The sequence below is a fragment of the Myotis lucifugus genome, unplaced genomic scaffold, assembly GCF_000147115.1.
Source record: "Myotis lucifugus unplaced genomic scaffold, Myoluc2.0 scaffold_308, whole genome shotgun sequence".
Taxonomy (NCBI): domain Eukaryota; kingdom Metazoa; phylum Chordata; class Mammalia; order Chiroptera; family Vespertilionidae; genus Myotis; species Myotis lucifugus.
In genome coordinates this window covers 1,159,333-1,179,859 of record NW_005871356.1, presented here as the reverse complement: position 1 = coordinate 1,179,859, position 20,527 = coordinate 1,159,333, and the positions used below count along the sequence as shown (strand labels likewise).

Genomic DNA, 20,527 nt, shown 5'->3' with positions numbered 1-20,527 from the left:
AGCCTCAAAAACCCCTTGCATCATGTTAAAATGAAATGCAAATGCCACAACTACCCAACCACAGTTTTTCATCACCCACAAATCAATGAATCTTTCAACAATCTAAACAAAGACCGATTCACCTAAACAACTCAACGTTTTCAGTGTTTCCTGTGACCTCTGTAGTAATGTCACCCGATGATACAATTGAAGAAGTAATTAAATGGGTGACACAGGAAGTTTGCCTTTCATATTTACACGATGGCATTCAAATCTCAAATCCTTTCTAGGATTGCAAAATCACATGTGGTCTCCATTTATTTCTTCAGTTCAATGAACAATTTTGTTTTTAAAAATGATGGGTGGTCACCCTTTGAGACAATCTGATAAATGGAAAGGAATCATTTAGGTTACAATGGCTATCCTATCCTATACCACCACTTCCAAAGACTGAATTTTTATGAAGTATATCACAAATAGAAAGCAGAATAGAACCCAGCCTCTTCAATAAGTCAAGCCAAGAACTCCCACACCCTTACATAAAAATGAGCACTCACAATAAAAATTACTAACAACGTATAGTCGAATCTTACCTTTCAGTTTGTAAAGCTTTGGCTTTGTCAGTGACCTTGGCAGCACCAGCAGGCAAATATGCACTCAAATAGCAAGATCTGTCACAGGCTCAAGTGGTAGGGAGTGAGCACTCCTCCATATGCCATCTCTGGGACAGATGGGGACAAAGGGCTTTTCACCTTGCCCTACATACGCCCACAAAGGAAAACTGTCTGGGACCAAAGTCTGGATCACAGTACACAGTTTTCCCACCCAAGAGTGTCATTCCCAGATTTCCTAGAGAAGTTTTCATTTCAAATATTCAAACACTGTCAACTGACATGCAAATGCATGCACTTTTTCTTGTATATCCACCATTTTTCTTTTTTGAGTATAATTATTTGCAATAAAATAAATTCATTAAATGTATAAAATACTTAATATAAAAGAAGTCCGTAAATGGGGGGTGGGGACCCTGTGTTAGATGCTTTGTCTCAGTAGCAATATTTTAAAATATATAGTCACCACCACCTTATCTTACCAGACACACCCTAACTCAAAAAGGGGGCCCGGAAAGTATCTGGGAAACACAAAGGAAGGGTCTGTGGCTCTGGGAGGAAAAATGGTGTCTGAGATAAATTTCTCCAGATAAAGACCAGAACAGAGGTGGTGAGAATTAGGTGGGGAGGATTAAAGGGAATAGAAATCCAACTGGAGGTGGTGAAGAAGAGGCAAAACATGCCTATTCTTTGGAAATCCCTCCATGTTTGAACTAAAAGGGATCACAGAAGTCAGGATGATGCGCTCTGTGGGACTCCCTCCACAGCCAGGTGTGCTAACCTTTCAGGGAGAGAGGTGGAGAGGACAGAAGCACAAGCAGAGAAGAAGCCACGCAGAATGGCATTTTCCACCCCCTCAAATCTCCATGCACATCTTTCCACATCAGAGAAGGGGGGGAAGTTAGTTCACATTTGGCTGATGTTTTACAGTTTACCAAGCACTCTCACGCCTTCTTATTCAGTCATTCGTGCATTCAGAACAACTCATGGAAGGCCTCTAGGAGTGGGGCCTTGCCAAGTCCTAGAATGAAACCCCACGCAAGTCCTATGCCCAGGACCTCAAGGACCAGGGGGAAATGGGTGCCCTAACCAAATAAACACCAAAAAGGCCACTGTGGCAAGCACCCTAGGGGGCTGCAATGGCAACAGTGCAATTCCAACACGAGGGAGGGATTTGTTGACTGTGTCTTTATATTTTCATCATTGTTTAAAATGGTCCCAAGGGTGGACTTAGCCAGACAGAACACAATCCATGATTTGACAGCTTGTAAAACAGCTTAATAGCCAGCATGTATATTAACCATTTATACCCACCCGTGATTTGTCCTTTAGAAACAAACAATTTGTTGTATATCAAGGACCTTCAGGTAGAAAATAGGGTGTTAAAAGGGGAAAGGAGAGAGGGAGAGGGAGAGAGAGAGAGAGAGAGAGAGAGAGAGAGAGAGAGAGAGAGAGAGACTGAGACTGCAAAGCAAAACCTAACAGAATGCTCAGAGTCACTCCTTATAAGAGAATTCCACAGACCTCTTCTATAGATGCTATTCAATGGGTCAGAAGGAAAATAAACTCCTTTTCAGTACTATAATAGATTTGGTGTGTTTCTGATGATTTGAAAACTATGTCTGAAAGAGCTCTGAAGAAAATATGCCAAAGGACAAAGTGGCTAAACGAGGGGTACCTGAACAGTGGGGTGTGGTTTGGGTGAAGGGAGCACAACAAAGAGTTCCCGAAGGTTGCAATCCTGGACGGAACTCTTATAAGAACAACTGCAGCAGCTAACCAAACCCTGAGGTAAGTGCTTTGCACTCATGACCTCTTTATTCTTTCGCATCTTTATGGCAGATACCATACTGTTGGTAGAAGGTAGACAGAAACGAGGAAATGTTATTGGAAGCAGAGGTAAGCGCCAAGTTACAGTCAGGAAACGTAAGTTCACAATTCACTGGTTCCTACGCCCCAATTCCCACAGGGCGACGGGAGGAGGACCAGGTGGCCTTGGCCAACACAGCCGACACAGCATCACCGCGGAGGACCCCTGGCCCTAGGGAACCTGGATGTTTTATAACGGACATTAAACAGGCCTACCCCTCTGCTTCACACGGCACAGCTGGGGAAGAAAACAGGAACATGGGCGGTCAGACACAGGTAAGAGCCTATAACAGGTTGGTTTTCATTCTGTCCGAATTAAGAAGCATTTAAGTTTCTAAGTCAGGGAAGTGTGACACAATCCCATCTTCCCCTGGGGAAGTCTCCCTGCAGGAGAGTGGGGAGAAAGGAATGCTGGGGAAGGAAGGGAGGACTACAATAACGCAAGTGAGAACAGGTCACACCCTGGGCCGAGGCGGAGACCGGTGGTGGAAAGGAACACAAGATAGCGAGTATTATTGCTTGCAGTGCTGTTCAGGGTCGGGGATGTTAACCTACTTAGAAGCTAACGCCTCAGCCTAGCAGTTTCCCAGATGCGGGCAGGAGACATGGAACGCCTGGGTCAAGGACAAACGGGGTTTTTTGACAAATCAAGAGCACTAGCCACGATGCCAGCATTTGCGCCAGTTCCTCTGAATAGCAGTTCCCGCAGGACATGGCAAAGAGGGCTCACCGTGAACTCCGCTACAACGGAGGACCCCTGAACTTATGGAACCCAAATTGCTTTTTCAGGGGCATGTACCTTCCAGGGCTTCTTACTATCCAAACATCTTTGAAAAGACAGACCAGAACAAAGGCAGTTGGAACAAAGGCACACATGGACGGCAGGCCTTGCAGGCGGCGGGTGAGGCGCGGGGCAGGCGGATCGCACACAGACTGCAGGCCCTGCCGGCCCCCGCGCCACGCACATGGACAGTAGGCAGGCGGCTTCTGGGGTCACACATGGGCGCCTGGATGGCGGCTCACGCTATCCCGCCTTGCCTGCACACTGTCCCCTCACACTGTCCCGCCTTGCCTGCAGTATGCAAATTAGCCGCCATCTAATGGGAGGCATAGCGAAGGTACGGTCAATTACCATGTTTGTCTATTATTAGGTAGGATTGATTACCATGTTTGTCTATTATTAGGTAGGATTGCTTGCAGAGGTATGCATTAAAATAACTTCCCATATAAAAATGATCTCTATTATCTGTACATTGAACTAGATAACACTTCACAATATAAAAGAAAGTAAAGAAACTGGAAATATTTGGTTGGCAGTACTTCATTTTGATAACAAATATACTGGTTTCAAGAGTCAATGGTAAATGCAGACAATTACTTACAAATGAGGGTTAATTATTTTGCACATGAGTGAGCAAGCTTCTTCATCCATTAGCATAAGCGAAGAAATGGATGACTTGGCTTCAAGGATGCAGTAACAGAGATTAGGCAACTGTAAGTCTTTTGGGCTCCTTGGGCCAGTGAAGAGGGAACCCTGCCCTGGTTGGGCGGCTCAGTTGGTTAGAGTATCGTCACATACACCAAAAGTTATGGGTTCGATTCCCTAGGTCAGGGCACAAACCTAGGTTGCAGATTCAATCCCAGGTAGAGGTGCGTACAGGATGTTTCTAACATCATTGTTTCCCTGTCTCTGTCTGTCTGTCTGTCTGTCTCTGCTCCCCTCCTTTCTAAAGATCATTACACATATCCTCGAGTGAGGATAAAAAAAATTAAAAGAGAGGGCCCTGGACTGGTTTCTTGGCCCAGTCTGCATGGTCCCCAGGCACTCGAGCAATCCTTGTCAGACTGAGAAACCATCTCCCTGGGCAAGGAGCTCCCGGCCCCAAACCTCACCACCCTCACCATCACCAGGCTCCTCCTCAAGAGGTGCAAGGCACAGGTGGTGCTAACAGCAGGTTTGAACCCATTCAACTTAAAAGATGACCCATCTTACATGCCACTTAGTGAAACCTTTGGGTGACTGCCCAACGCACAGCAAGTGCCACACTGGACAACTCCCGGGAGCATCGCGCTCACCCAAGGGAGCTGTGCGGTCACAGCCTGCGCAACTACACGCGGTGGTGCCCCTGGGGAGAGAAGGTCACTCCCTCAGATATCGCCCCATTAAAACCCACTTCCTGATCAATGGTTTACTTAGGCCACGAATTGCTAGATTCCAGAAGCCATCATGGATCTAAATTGGTGGCTACAGGCAGTTAATAATTTTCACACACTATCAAACAGATGAAAAATATAATTTAGAATTAGGTTCTGGCTAAATACCAGTAAGATTCATGTTGGAAACTACGAGAGTGGGGTTTCAACATCTTATCGCCTATGTTCGAGCTCTGAGAGTCGTCTTTCCACCTAGACCAGTGATTGTGAACCTTTTGAGCTCGGTGTGTCAGCATTTTGAAAAACCCTAACTTAACTCTGGTGCCGTGTCACATATAGAAATTTTTTTATATTTGCAACCATAGTAAAACAAAGACTTATAGTTTTGATATTTATTATATTTAAATGCCATTTAACAAAGAAAAATCAACCAAAAAAATGAGTTCGAGTGTCACCTCTGACACGTGTGTCATAGGTTCGCCATCACTGAGTCTAGACGCTTCATGTCAAGCGTCATGACCACTGAGACATTGTTCTTTCGATGGGGAAGGAGCGAACACCTACTACAGGTAACAGGTAAACACACGTTCACAGGTATGTCACAAAGGAAAACACAGAAACCAAAAATACTGTTCTGAACAAATGCTCTTCCTTGGCTTTGGTCAGTGCCGCGGGGTTAATTATGAATGCTTCTCTAAATGCCCAAACCAGCTTGGAGGTGATCTCAGTGTCGTTTCCCAATAGGTTGGTTAACTGATTGCTTGAAAACAAATTCATTCTGCAAACGTCAAAATGCAAACAAATGCTCTGCCCTCGTCCAGCTGCAGCAGAGCCACGTTGTTTCTGAGGCGGCTCCTCCTGCCGCTCCTTAGCCCTGGCCCGCTGCCCCGGCCCGGGCTGCCCCACCCCTGTCTGTTCTTTCGGGCCAGATGTCTGGCGATCTCTGCCCGCCGGGGCTGCCGAGGCTCCCAGCCTTCTGGGCTGTCTCCCCCGCCACCAGAACCCTGGAGGCTGTTGCTCTGCACTCTCCAAATCAGCCACTCACAGGTGTCCGCTGTACACCTCACCTCTGCCTCGGGATCCACACTTCCTGGTGCGAAGACGCCTCGGCTCCCTGGAGACATCCTGGCCAGTGCCACGGAGACAACGTGCCTGAGAAGCCCTCATCAGGTCTCAGAGACCCGAGGAGCCACCCACCATCGCCTTCTTAACCCCATGATTTGCAGGTTAGGCCCAGGTGATTATGTTCTACACAGGACACATCTGAACACACTTAACTGGCTGTGTACTCACTCACCTTTTACACGGTGCACCTGCGTCTGGCTTTGATTTGCCTTTACCCTACCTACAAGGTAATAAATTAGCCGGTTGCTACGGGCATACCTCGATATCTCGTGCTTCTCTTTACTGCGCATCACAGATGTTGCGTGTTTTAAAATTGAAGGCAAGGCGCTCCACCAGCAAAACGTTATGACTCCTTTTATCGCGAGACTCGCTTTACTGTGGTGGTGGTGGTCTGGAACAAAACCCGTAATATCTCTGAGGTATGTCTGCATTCCCAGAAGCTGGCAGAAGACACACGACTCCTGGGTCAGAGGCAAAGGACTTTATTATTCACGGCACAGCAGCATGTTTGGGTCGGTCCTCCTGGCCCTCAGATTCTAATGGGAATGGTGCTAAGGGGCCCCGGGTGGAAGCTGCACGTGCTGTTCTAAGTTCCCATCACAGCCGAGGAACCTGTGCTTAGGGAGCCTGCTGCTTTATCCTAAGCAGTGAGATTGCTCTTTGTCCCCAAGAGAGACATCACCTCACCCTTCAAGGTTGCTCGCTGCAAACATAACCCTAAGAAATGGCCCAGTAAAGAGCATTCTTGGCACACCTAGCAGGACATTAAAAAACACAAGAGACCTGTGCAGGAGTGTCTCCCCACAACCGTGTGTATCCCTAAATGGAGACGACCACCCTTATGGGGTTCACAGTCCCAGCAACTGCTCCACAGGAATTCCCACTACAGCCTTCGTGTCATGAATTGTAAAATGAGCAGCAAATGCCCCTCACAGGAAGGGCACTTTGAAACACCCATAATTTAATCGTTCCGTCCAATGGCACAGTCTGGGGTCCCCCAAGCACATCTCCCCTCAATGCAGCCTTTGTATCTCCTCCTCCTTTGTTTTACCCCCTCTACCTTTGAAACTTATCTTTGTTTAAAAATGTACTTTAAAAAAAACTAATAAATGAATAGTGGACAGGATAGAAGCTGATCTCAATCTGGGCAAAACTGTAGTCCCAGAAATCTTCGTCAATACAGTTAAAGGAAGAGAAACCACTTGTGATCAGTCAGAATGAGGCAAAGTTCCCCTTGGCACATGCTCACACTCTGAAAGGCACTAACTTCAGAGAAGGAAGCAGCTTCCTTTCATTATAACGTCAATGACTTTCCAGACTTCCCATATACTGAAAACCATTTAAGATGCCTGGTTGCTTAAAGTTCAATAGCCCACAAGCACCATTTGTAACAAACACTTGTAAGCATGTAAATATGAACTAAATTAGAAAATCTGTAATTATCGCAGAATAAATTACATATTAATAAATTAACCATCATACGTGTGCATAACACATTTTTGCAGAGGGGCCCAAATGGATAGTAATTTTGTTCCTAAGTGGAGAAAATTATTTTAGATTCGACTAACTTACAGTATTTCAATAATGATTGGATATCTACTCTATTTTAGGCATTTTCCCGGCCATCTTCATATTATTTTTGTTGGAACTGTAATGCTCTCCATATACAACCATTTAAAAAACAAAACCCAGAAATGACCCTCAAGGCAAGACATGAGACACGCTGACATTTGTGATATGGAAGCCGAGGGCTGGTCAGGTCAGCCGGGGTGGGCCTGGGGGACAGCTGCAGCTAAACATGAGAGGAAGTTAAGGTCCAAAAGAGAGGGGAATCGAGCAGCTGCCCTGGCTAGGAATTTCTCAGACATCCAGTTGCCAGAGGAAGGCATGGAGATACAATCTCCGCCAGTGAGTGAAGGAGAACAGGAAACCGACAGAGCCTTGCATGAGTGGCAAGTTCTATCATACAGACTGCACTTCCCTGACATGGGAAGTTGAGGTTCCTGACTGGCAACACCTTTCCTGGGTGATAATGAACCCAACGCCTGCATCTGTGCTGTGGTATCTACTCCGCCCTGGATTACAAGGTCAGCATCACTGAGCACTCACCCTCTCTCAGAGTTGTGCGTGTGTCGTCTCGTTGAGTCTCTACAATTTTCCTAGAGGCAGGCTCGACTGTTACCCATGTTTTGCCCGAAAGGAACAGTGCAGCGTGATGAAGTAACTGTTCATAGTTACACAGCTTACAGTATCAAGGCCAATATCGGACCCTAAGTAGTCTCTTAATCACCATCTTTTATGTTGCAATAGTCCAGTGATGGCGAACCTTCTGAGCTCGGCGTGTCAGCGTTTTGAAAAACCCTAACTTAACTCTGGTGCCGTGTCACATATAGAAATTTTTTTATATTTGCAACCATAGTAAAGCAAAGACTTATATTTTTGATATTTATTTTATATATTTAAATGCCATTTAACAAAGAAAAATCAACCAAAAAAATGAGTTCGCGTGCCACCTCTGACACGCGTGTCATAGGTTCGCCATCACTGCAATAGTCAATGCCTAGCTTTGGGGGTGGGGGCAGGAAAGGTTAGAAATAAAGAACAACCCCCTCCTTTTTTTAAATATTACCTCGTACTATCTGGAGCTCATCAGTGCATAACAAACAACAAAATTAATTCCATGAGTGTATGCATTCAGTAATAAAAGAAACCAAATAGGACATATGTGAATTCATAGATTAAGTTCATCACCACAGAATCTTCAAACATCTAATAGCTCGGTTAAGTGAAATACGAACAATATTAGAGATGACAAAGAATTTCAAATAATACCTATGCCATCAAGTTTAATCTATTCAATATGCAAAACTTTATGCGCAAATTAATTGGAAGCCTTTGCGTTTCTGCTAACTTGAAAGCCACATGTGGGATCCATATGAAGCAGTTTTCTGAGCCTGCTCATTCCAAAGCACAAGAGTAATACATAATAAATAACCTGAATACTTACTCAACATAAGCAAGGTTGATGTTAATCAAAATGACTGCGCCAAAACCGCTTCGTAGAACTACATGGCGTCAAAGTGCTGGGACCTGGAAACTTGGGCAACTGGCGTGCGCACAGCATTCAGACGCACAGGCCAAACGCCGACTTCATCCTAGTTCAGTGCATAAATGGTGAACAGATGCCTTCTCTCCCGTTGTCCCCTCGACACACTCTCCCCGTGCAGCGAGCCTGAGAATGGCTGAGCCCACTGAGACGCTAAGCTCCCAGCATAGCAGCTGTTCCCTGCTTAGAATTTTGCTTGGGGGTGGGGTGGGGGAAGATTGGAGAAGGAGGAAGATTAGGGAAGAGAGGTAAAAACTAGAAGGCTAAGTGATTTTTAAGGTCCCTTTCAACACATAAATTCTAAGATTATATAATCAGACCGCAAAAGACCAATTAAAAGGTAATTCCAATACGTGGGCACTAAAATGACCCACAAGAACACTGAATTAAGTATTTGCATTTCTGTTCAAAGTAATCATATATCATATATCCTTCATGAGCTGGTTAACCTTTTAAAGAGTGAGAAGGAGATTTAGCTTTCCTAAAAGCAAAGAACCCTGTCTTCTAAATTTGGAATTGAAATCACAGAAAGAAGGGAGAAGAAAAGGGGGAAACTCAATAGAAAGAACACTTGAAATTTAAAAACTGCACTTGGGAGGTTCTTAACAATAATTAATGATCTGTTAGTGCCTCCAGCTAAAATGTAGTAATTTCATACTTCAAAGAGTTTATTTCCTAATCTTCATCTAGGAACAAAAAAATACAATAATAGTCTTTCTTCCTGCTATGTCTTCTTAGATACTAAAAGTGATCTCCAGTTTTTATTTTTAACTTAAAAGAAAATTTCATTTAGTTTGCATATTTATAGTATGTACCGTGATAATGAAATTTCAGTCTTTTATGCAAATGAAATTGTTCTGAGGTGATATGGTAGCTTTTCTTTTCCCAAAGAGAACACATATGTTTTTAACAATAACAAAAAAATCCAAAGATATAGACCAATACATAATATACATGAAGGATATATGATATTGATGTATACCCTTGGATTTTAAAATATATATTATCTAAATGAAACATGTGTTTCACAAAATAGAAAAGATATTTCAATCTTTTAGTGACCCCAATCCTTTCATTTCTAAAATATTCTGCATTTTTTAAAACAATAAGTAAAACACTATTTTTGCAGCCTTTATACAATAGTGTTAAATCCTCACTGGAGAGCAACTTTAAAACTCTCAAAGCATACAGTAAAATATTAGGCATTATTAAATCTTGCAGACTCAGGAAAAAATGAAAATGCCACATATAACTCCATCATCTAGCCATCTCTTCATTCAATTTATTCTTCCAAAAACCAATAGATGAAGATGAAAGAAGTGGTATCAAAGAAACACTATTTTCCTTAGGATTCCAGTTATAAGATTTAAAAAAAAATACTAGAATTTGGAATGGGGGCAGGCAGAGATTAAACAAAAAATTTATATGCATATATGCATAACCCATGGACACAGACAATAGTGTGGTGAAGGCCTGGGGAGGGTGGAAGGGGTCAATGGGGGGAAAGAGGGGACATCTGTAATACTTTCAACAATAAAGATAAATTTTAAAAATAAATAAATAAAAGAATAACATAAAAGAAGTAAATAAATAAATCAATATCTTAGGTAGCATTTCTCCCATGAGTTGCCATGCGGATACCAACAATAAACCAGGAGTTCAGAAAGTTCCCAACTACATTTTTCTGTGTACCGTAAGGTCATGTTGAGAAACATTTAGAGCTAGGAGGCAGGTTTTTTGAGTTTTTTGTTTCCTAGTTACTTAAAACACTATAACTCTCCTTTTTCGAGTACAGGGTTTCTCTCAAATGCCTAAAGCAGATTTATTGATTTTGTTTTTTGTTTTTGGTTGTGTGAAATTGATGTTTATTCACAAGGTATTTGTTCTGTATGTTGAAAACACTTACTCTACTAGTAAATGCTATCTGGAGGGGGGGAAATGCCAGTAAAGTCAGAAAAAAACGCTTAAAAGGTAGTGATGGCAAAGCACATTTTTCCTTTACAAACTTAAGTAACTGAGGTTTGCTAAATTCAAATCCTTGTAAGTGAACTGAATCTTTAAAATGTTTTCTTTTTGGTTGTTTTTTCTGGGGCATTTGTTCATGGCTCTTGGAGCATTTGATGAAGAGTCTCCACTTTTACTACAACTGAACCAAAACAAAGTATTATTGGGATTGTGGTGAATTTCTTCTCCTTAAAGAAAGGTGTATTGATGTTGCTGAATTGTTTTTACAATAGAAAAGCATAAATAAAGTGTCCTATTCTAAAAAATTCACCAAATAAATGGACTCATTCGAAAATTGAACATAATCAATACTAACTTGAAGAGGAAAGGAAGGAGCAGAGAATAAAAGCCACTGAGATAGATTTCCTAAGTATTTATTTATATTAATTTTAGAGAAGGAGGAAGGGAGAGGGAGGGAGGGATGGGGGGGGGGAGAGAGGGAGAGAGAGGGAGAGAGAGAGAGAGAGAGAGAGAGAGAAATATCGATGTGAGAAAGACTCACTGAATCCACAAACTAGGCATGTGCCCTGACATTGAATCAAACCTGAGACCACCCAGTGCACAGATGCTCCAATCAAGTGAGCCACACGGGCCAGGGTGATTTCCTAAGTTTTTAAGGTTGACTTCCTGTTAGCCTGAGATATAATTTTCCGAAGTATTTTCCTTTTTATACCTAAGATGCAGCTAACTACTCACTGGCCTGGGATTAGCAACGTTTCAGAAATGGGGGATGCCCTTCTTTTTTCCTGACAGGAAGCAGAACCTGGAGGAGGCAAAAATTTCAACACGTTCCCCAAGCACTTTACCTCTAGAGACATCTCACTAATAGGTTTCAGCTTATAAATGCATGTCTCCCTGCGAATTACTTAAAAGCAGTGTTTCCCAAAGTGTGATTCCCTGGCGACCTGGGAGCTAGAGGAGACAATTTTAGAATATAGCATTAAATAACTTTGAATAAGAAAGTCATGTCCGGTTCTCTATTTTAATCCTCTGTTCTAGTCAGGAACAAAGTCTCCATTAACAAAAGCTGCACCCTTGTTAATCTCCATGGTAACAAAGGAAATCTGCCTGGCACCAATAGCTACCTAGAAGGTAATAAGCCATATTATTGTTATTGTATGCATTAGAACAGTAATATTTTTCAAGTTTCCTTTTAAAAGAAATGTATTTAAGCTTTAAAAATGAAGTCAATTTAAAAGAAAATAAGTGTGAAGTGATCTAGATCCTTGCAACTCAAAATGAGATCAGTGGACCAGCAGCTACTGGTGGGGAGCTTATTAAAGGTGCCTGATCTTTGGCCTCTCTCACACCTACTGAATCAGAATCTCTGTCTTCAACAAGATCTGAAGAACTCTGGGGTGGCACAAGAGTCTGTCCCAAACCATGCAGGCAGTTGGCAAATGACTGAGCTCTGAGATGCCTCACTGCTTCAGATCATCAGGTGGCTATCCTCCAGACACTCCCCAAAATCAGGTTGAGGAGGTCAGGACAAAAAGGAAACTTGAGTGCTTTCTCAATGGGCAGTTGCAAACAATCAATGGATTGTGAGATCAATGAGTGAATCTAAACCAGCATGTTGGGGGTTTAAGTGATGGATAAGCTAAAATTACTTTAGATACATTCCTAAAATATCCTGTCATGACACATATATCATTCGTTTTACCAACAAATACTATAGTGAAATTCTACTCAGCCCTCCCCTTCATCCTTCCACCTTCTAGGGCTGGGGTTTTCTGCACACTTTCTGCATGAGAATGAGTGACAAGGCTCCTTGCACCAACTCAGTTAACATGCCCTGGCTTTTTCTCCCAGAGTTCAGTGCAGTGAGAGAGATTATGCTCAGAAATAGGAAAACCTGGGTCTCCTGCGTCAGGTGACAGTAGTGGAGGCAAAGGAGCACAGCGCTCAGTGCATCTCATCAATGCCCCGGGGAGAATCCAGGCAGCCACTCATTTACCAAGGTGGGTGACTCACTCAGTCAATGATCCAGGTAGGTCAGCCAAAATCCTGGCTGTGCATCAATGAGAAGGACACACAGTCACTGACTTGATGAAACCCTTTGAAACCTAAGGAATTTCAAATACACAGAGTAAAGCAATGACCAAAATACATAGGACTTATGAGATCATAGAAGCTAAAAATATATAGTTACAGCCATCTAGATATTTCAGAATATCCAGGTTTAACAAATGTTAATAAAATGTTTCCCAGTACAAAACATTAATATGAAACAGTTTGGTTTTGCAAAAAAAAAAAAAAAAAGTGAAGAAGAGTGTATCGAACTGGGTAAAGAAAAATGGGAAAATTAACAACAAACAATAGATGCAAACTCAGAGATTGGTGTCCATGATAAGAATCACATGCCATTCATTTCGATGAAAAGAACATTGTGAACATATGTTAGAACTTTTTCCCTTTAGTTACCTTGAGAATGTACTTATGTAAGCAGAACATTACAGAGAACAAATAATATATGTTACAATGTAAGATTATTTTAATGGTTCTGAAAAAAAAAATTACGGGTGTTGAGGAAAATCTATATATATAAAAGGCTAATATGCAAAGTGTCCCCTCAGGAGTTCGATTGCTCCTTATGACATGCGCTGACCACCAGGGGGCGGCGAGGAACGAAGGAAGGCCCCAGCTGGCAGCCAGCAGCTGGAGAAGGGAGGCCCCAGCCAGCAGCTGGAAGGCCCCGATCGGCCCTGATCACCGGCCAGGCATAGGGACCCTACCCGTGCACGAATTTCGTGCACTGGGCTCATAGTAGAATAATAATTGCTAATACCTCTTGCAGAATCTAAGCACTTTACACATATTAACTCCCCTAATCCTCATGACTCTGAGATAGTTGTTAGGTCTTAATACTACTATTAATAACATCAATTAACCCTATAGCTAAGAATGCCACTTTGCAGATGAAGAAGAGACAAATGGCAGGGTGAGTAACCTTGTCTAAGCCTGGGGCAGGAGCTGGGTAAAAATTCAGACATACTCAAAGTCCAAACTCCTTCCCACCAGACTCTTCTGCCTGCCTACATGTCCCAGGAGCACTAGGAAGCCCACATCAGGATGAACCTTTTCTCACTCTCTAATACTGTACTTTATAAAGAACTAGAGGCCTGGTGCACAAAATTCATGCATGGTGGGGGGAGGTCCCTCAGCCCAGTCTGCCCCCTCTCACAGTCTGGGAGCCTTCAGGGGATGTCCTACTGATGGCTTAGGCCCGCTCCCCACAGCCGCAGTCTGGCCTTCCTCTGTGGGAGGCGACCGGGCTGATCAGGGGAAGGCACCACCCCCATCACCCCACTGCTGCTGCCACTGCCAGTCACCACAGCTGCCAAGGTGTTTTCAACAACACTGACTCCAGTCCCTTCACCACGGAAAAATGACAACTTTCTTTAGGCATTTTCAAGATGTCTCTTTCATAGGATATGACATTTCTTTTTTTTTTTTTTTTATCTTCACCTGAGGATATTTTTCCATTGATTTTTAGAGAGTGTGGAAGAGAGAGGGAGAGACAGAGAGAAACATCAATGTGAGAGGGACACTTCCATTGGTTGCCTCCTGCATGAGCCCCGACCTGGGCCCTGGCCAGGGAGGAGCCTGCAACCTAGGTACATGCCCTTGATCAGAATCGAACGCGGACCCTGCGGTCCACAGGCCGAGGCCCTATCCACTGAGCCAAACCGGCTAGGGCAGGATATGACATTTCTTAGCCCCTCCAGCAGCAGACCTTCGTTTTTTCCTCCAGGAGTGAGGTGGAAAAACCCTAGACCTTCTTGGATTCTTATTACCCAAATTACCAAGAACACTGCGAGTGGCATACAGGGAGCTTAGCCAAAGAGTGATCAGAAAAGGTGTTTCCTCTGCAGCTCATGCACAGAGGCGGGACTGCTGGTGCGCTGCAGTGTGTCCACTCCGGGCCTGCTCCAGCCACTCCGTGACGGCTTGGGCAGGCCCCCCTGTCTCTGGGCCTGCGCCAACTGTGGCTTGCCTCACCGTGCATGCATTCCCCTCCCGCTCATCTGCGCGTGCAGCCTCCTCCTGAGCCGGTCGTGACTGTTATGGTGTCCCGGCTAATTTGCATATTACCTCTTTTTATATATATATATATATTTCCCCACCCTCACCAATTTGGCTTAATGGATAGAGCATCAGTCTGTGGACCAAAGGGTCCCAAGTTCGATTCCGGTCAAGGCACGTACCTTGATTGCAGGCTCCTCCCCAGCCCGGGCCCTGGTCGGGGCGTGTGCAGGAGGCAACCAATAGATGTGTTTCTCTCTGTCTTTCACTATCTCTAAAAGATCAAAGGAAACATATCTTCAGGTGAGGATTAATAACAACAACAACAACAAAAAGAATTTTCCCAAAAGCCCAATGACTGTGGAGTCTTCAACAGTTAAGAGGCTGGGCCATACTGATCCAACTCTATCCTAAGACAGGAAAACAAATTTTTGGTATTAAATGCTTCAACCATGATCAGAACTACAGTACTGAGTTGGCAGAATAGAGTTTTAAGGCTGCTTCAGGGGAAATATTAACAGTTGGGGGAAATTTTTGTTGGAAGCAAAACAGTATACTTTGAGAAATGCTTAAGTCAGGTATCCCTTTTATTGGGACTACTTAATTAAGTACGAAACATTAAAATAGCTGGCCTGAATATTTATTAGAGCACCAGCTGTTCCCTCCAGATTTTTAGAAATTTGAGCCTTCATGCCAAGTATAATTTAGAAAAAATTTTCAACAAGTCAGAAGAGCCCTATGCCTTGTAATACTCATCCAACTTGTAAATAGTAGCTGGAAGGCTCTGGATTATCACTGTGTATTTTCAGTGATGTTTTGTCACCCATTTCCAAATACTATTTTGTTATTGTGGTTGGTAAGTACATTACTGAAAAAATTATACACTGCATTTCACAATTAATGATCCTTTATGTACATACAGATAACATCAGAGTGCTAACCACAGGGTTCGTATGCCATTTGGGGTTTATTTGTGTGTGTGTTTCATAGTGATGATGACTCTGCACCCAGTAAAACATCTCAGAGAGATAATTCCGATTTTTATTCAAAATTGTATTTCTTTTAGGAGTCCAGCCATAATCAAATACCTAATTTATTTTTTAAGGGGGTAAGGGAAAGGAAGACATCAAGAAAATAGTAGGAAAATTCACTGTTCATACTCTGAATATTCTATATTGAAACTTTTCTTGCTAAAGAAAACTGACAAATAGCAGGGCTGGGTCTCCTGTATTTGCTTTACTATCTGCTCTCAGTGATAGTGCTGCAAAATTATATATGAGGAGCCCTAGACAAATTACCTCAGTGGATAGATAGAGCATCGGCCTGCAGACTAAAGGGTCCCAGCGTGCGGGAGGCAACCAATTGATGTGTCTCTCTCACATCGATGTTTCTCTCTGTGTGTCTCTCCCTCTCCCTTCCACTCTCTCTAAAAATCACTGAAAAAATATCCTCAGGTGAGAATTAAAAAATAAATTATATATGAGGGAAGGAACATCCCTACTGCGGCATTAGCGCACAGTGCACTCAATGAAACTGCAGTGGAGATGCAGAAAGCAATTCCCGTTCTCCCAGCCCCAAAACGAGGGTCCTGGAAGCCCCGGGGAAAAGCAGGCTATGAAGCGAGCACCTTGGACACGGAGGCTGGTTTTGGAAGGAAGAGCAGCTGGCTGTGTGGCGCTTAGGCCCAGTCCACCGCGCTGACGTGTGCAGGACGGGCAAGTCCAAAAGGACAAAGTGCCTGCTGCTTCCTTGCTCCTGTGGGATAATAAGTAGCTCCTATCCCTCCATGATGCTAATTGTTCGGGTACTAAACGCAGCTCAGGTGGTTCTCTTTAGCAGCGATGTTCTCATTTTGTTTCTAGGTTTGCTTTCAGATTTAAAAATAAACTGGCATTTTTGGATTAATAAAAAATTCCATGAGGGATAAAGTGGGCCACATTACTTTTTTTCTCATAAGCAAAGAACATGAGCCTCAGGAGCTGGTGAAATCAGCCACCCTTGGGTCAGAACTCTGCACCACCCCCTCCCAGCTCCCCCACGCGAAGGGTCCCCTCGGAGAGCGATGGGAAGAGGTGCCACAGCCTGCCAGGAAAAACAAGCCAGACTTCTCCACCTCCGCTGGCTGAGCATCAGAATCGCCTGCGGGGATTTAACAAACAAAAACCAGGAATACCAGGGCCCTATCCTGACCTACTGAATCAGATCCCCTGCTAGGAAGACTGAAGTGTCCCGACTAACAACTTATTTCGTATGCTGCTATATCTCTAAAGGGGCGAAATATCAACTAATCCTACGGAAGTCACCCTTAGTCAGTGGGAGGGACTTGCTATGCATAAAGGGATGCATGCAAAGGAGAAAATTCCATACCAGAAATAATTCTTTTTAAACATGCCTTGACCATCAAGATTCAAGAACAACTGAAGGCTAGAATGGTGGTTTTCAATTGTCTGCTTAAGCAGTAGACCCCCTTTTTTTCCCCCAAGCAAAATCCTTCCTGGTATCCCAAAGTATCAAACCTAAGGGCTGACCTTTTCTGGGGAAACAGAGGTCAGAGACACTCCCACCCAGGCCCCTGCACACCTCAAGGAAGCCTGAGGCTGCTCGTAGCACAATTTGAAAACCAATGGCCCAGAATGAGACATCTAGATGTTTAAATACATACTTTTAAATTCAATTAACTAGAGCAGTGGTCGGCAAACTCATTAGTCAACAGAGCCAAATATCAACAGTACAACGATTGAAATTTCTTTTGAGAGCCAAATTTTTTAAACTTAAACTATATAGGTAGGTACATTGTTATTAACTTAATTAGGGTACTCCTAAGGCTTAGGAAGAGCCACACTCAAGGGGCCAAAGAGCCGCATGTGGCTCGTGAGCCAAAGTTTGCCAACCACTGAACTAGAGGATTAGGGTTCTGATGAGCACTTAGCCTAGGGCAGTGGTCGGCAAACTGCGGCCCCTTGAGTGTGGCTCTTCCACAAAATACCACGTGCAGGCGCGCACGTACAGTGCGATTGAAACTTCGTGGCCACACTCAAGGGGCCAAAGAGCCGCATGTGGCTCGCGAGCCGCAGTTTGCCAACCACTGGCCTAGGGAGATGGGTTTAACAGAAGTTCACTTGAAAAAGAGGGGAAGGCCCTGGCTGAGTAGCTCTGTTGGTTAGAGTGTCGTCCCATACGCCAAGGTTGTGGGTTCAATCCCTGGTTAGGGTACATACAGGAGTCAACCAATGAATGCATGAATGGGTGAAACAACAAATCAATGTTTCTCTCTCAAATAAAAAAAAAAAAGAAAAAGAGGGGAAAGTTTCATTGCACTAGAAAGTCAACTTAAGCCAACAATGTCCTCTGACTGACAGGGAAAGCAGGGGAGCATGTGCTGTGTCACCTGGGTTAATAACTACATACTATTGGTATTAAGAGGTTTAACTTTTACAAAGCACCTTCACGTGCATCATCTCACTGGATAACAACTCTGCGAGCTATTGGAATTATTTTCCCCATTCTGCGGGTGAGCAAGTGGTGAACTACCCCGTGAGAGTACCTTACTCAAAGATAAACCAGGCAGTAGCAGAGGCTTCTGCCTCCAGGTCCAACGAGGGGGAGGGGGAGGGGAGGGGAGGGTAACAGCCCACTGTGTTCCACTGTCATTGCTACATTAATGGAGGTGTATCCAAATGGGACCACAAGCGGAGTCCCATGACCAGGGCAAAGAACAATTCTGGAAATAATAAATGAAAAGCACATGGAAAACTAAGAGCTTTCAAAGACATAAAACAGGTTTAGGAATGACATAATAGCTATCTATATATATAAAAGCCTAATATGCAAATTGTCCCCTCAGGAGTTTGACTGGGAGATCAGGAGTGCGATCGCTTGCTATGATGTGCACTGACCACCAGGGGATGGCACAGAATGAAGGAAGGCCACAGCCGGGAAAGGGAGGCCCTGGCCAGCAGTCAGAAGGGCCTAATCGGCCCTGATCGCCAGCCAGACCTAGGGACACTACCCATGCATGAATTTCGTGCACCAGGCCTCTAGTTTTTAAATAATGAAGGGCTATGGAAAAGGGAGATTAGTCTTATTTTGTATTACACATGTATAACCTATGCCATGCCCCTTCTCCTTCCTGAAAAACTCAGTCTTGAAGCCATTTTTGGGAACCAAGCATGGTGGGCCTTTGTTCAGGGACTGGCAAGGGGAGGGATGTGGAAGCCCAGAGGCGGAGATCACAGCCTGGTCAGAGTGAGAAGGGTGTTCACACTGGGGTGTGGGGTTGTGGCACAGCATGCTGGAGCACCAGCAGGTAAGGAGGGCAGCCATGTGCGGGACGGGGCAGCAAGGGAAGACCGGATGCATACAGGAGCTTTATCAACTTAGTGAATTGCTAAGAGTAATAAGAGCCGGGAATCTCATTGTCAAAGAAAGTAGTTATACATATGGGAAAGGAAAAACCTAAAATAACCTTGTGGTATCAGACAGGGATTTGAGGTGTCACTGTGAACTTTTGGTTTCTAAAATGTATAACTAAATATAGAAACAAAAGTGTACATGTATGCATGTGTGAAGATGTGTACATGCATACACACATTCCATTGTTCTGTCCACTGAGAGAGCCCAGGGTGGTGATACCCTCCTAGCCATGAGCACACTTAACAACCAGATGTTGGCTTCTAAATACTATTCTCCACTCAAAGGAACCAGGGCTCCTTGGAGAAATGGCTGATACAAAACAGATGACACCAGTGAACTACAAGATGAGCTTGGAACATCCTGTTCTGCCAGAAAACAAAGACGTACTCAAAAAATGATGGAGTTAAAGGGCACAGGAGGATTATTATGTGTAATAATGTAGTATTTGCCTGAAAAGACTGCCACTGATGCCAAACCAGGACCAAATGGAACATCAAAGTAAGTGACAGTGTACTTAAAACAGTGTACTTAAAACACACTGGGGGGGGCGGGGAAGAGAAAAGAATAAGAGTAACAGTGTACTTAAAACACACTGGGGGGGCAGGGAAGAGAAAAGAATAAGTTCTTGCTGATGCAAATAAGTTAATAGATCCAAAACTTGATGAGGAATGGGCTATTTACAGTTTCAAAGTAACTTGCCACAAAATTACCAAAAAAGGGTAAAGAGTAAGTAACTTTTTTGGTGGAGAAGCTTGGCAGATAGCTCTTTAATCAAGTGACCATGACCAGCAGTGGGGAACACAAAAATCAGGGCCACCTGATGGGATGCAACAGTACAAACGCAGCATCATTTCTGTAATTTTCCTGCCAAAGACGCACAGCTGAATCTAAGAATAAGGAGACAGCAGGCGAGCCCAGACTGAGGGACACTGTACCAAATAACTGGATTATCATCTTTAAAAGTGGCAAGATCCTGACAGTGAAGGGCTGACAGAGCTTAAAAAAGAATGAATACGATGTGTGTTCCGAACTGGATTCCTTTGCTTCCTAAGACCTGATTGGAACAACTGGGAAACATGTATGAGGCCTAAGGACTAGTCAGTGGTTCTCAACCTTCTGGCCCTTTAAATACAGTTCCTCATGTTGTGACCCAACCATAAAATTATTTTCATTGCTACTTCATAACTGTAATGTTGCTACTGTTATGAGTCGTAATGTAAATATCTGATATGCAGGATGG

At 43.7% G+C, this 20,527-nt stretch overlaps 1 protein-coding gene across 2 annotated transcripts in view; it reads right to left on the bottom strand.

Annotated features, from left to right (window-relative positions):
• Nucleotides 1-20,527, bottom strand: part of TSPAN5 (tetraspanin 5) — a 163,197-nt gene that overhangs the window by 135,838 nt on the left and 6,832 nt on the right. The gene's annotated exons all lie outside the window — the stretch shown is intronic.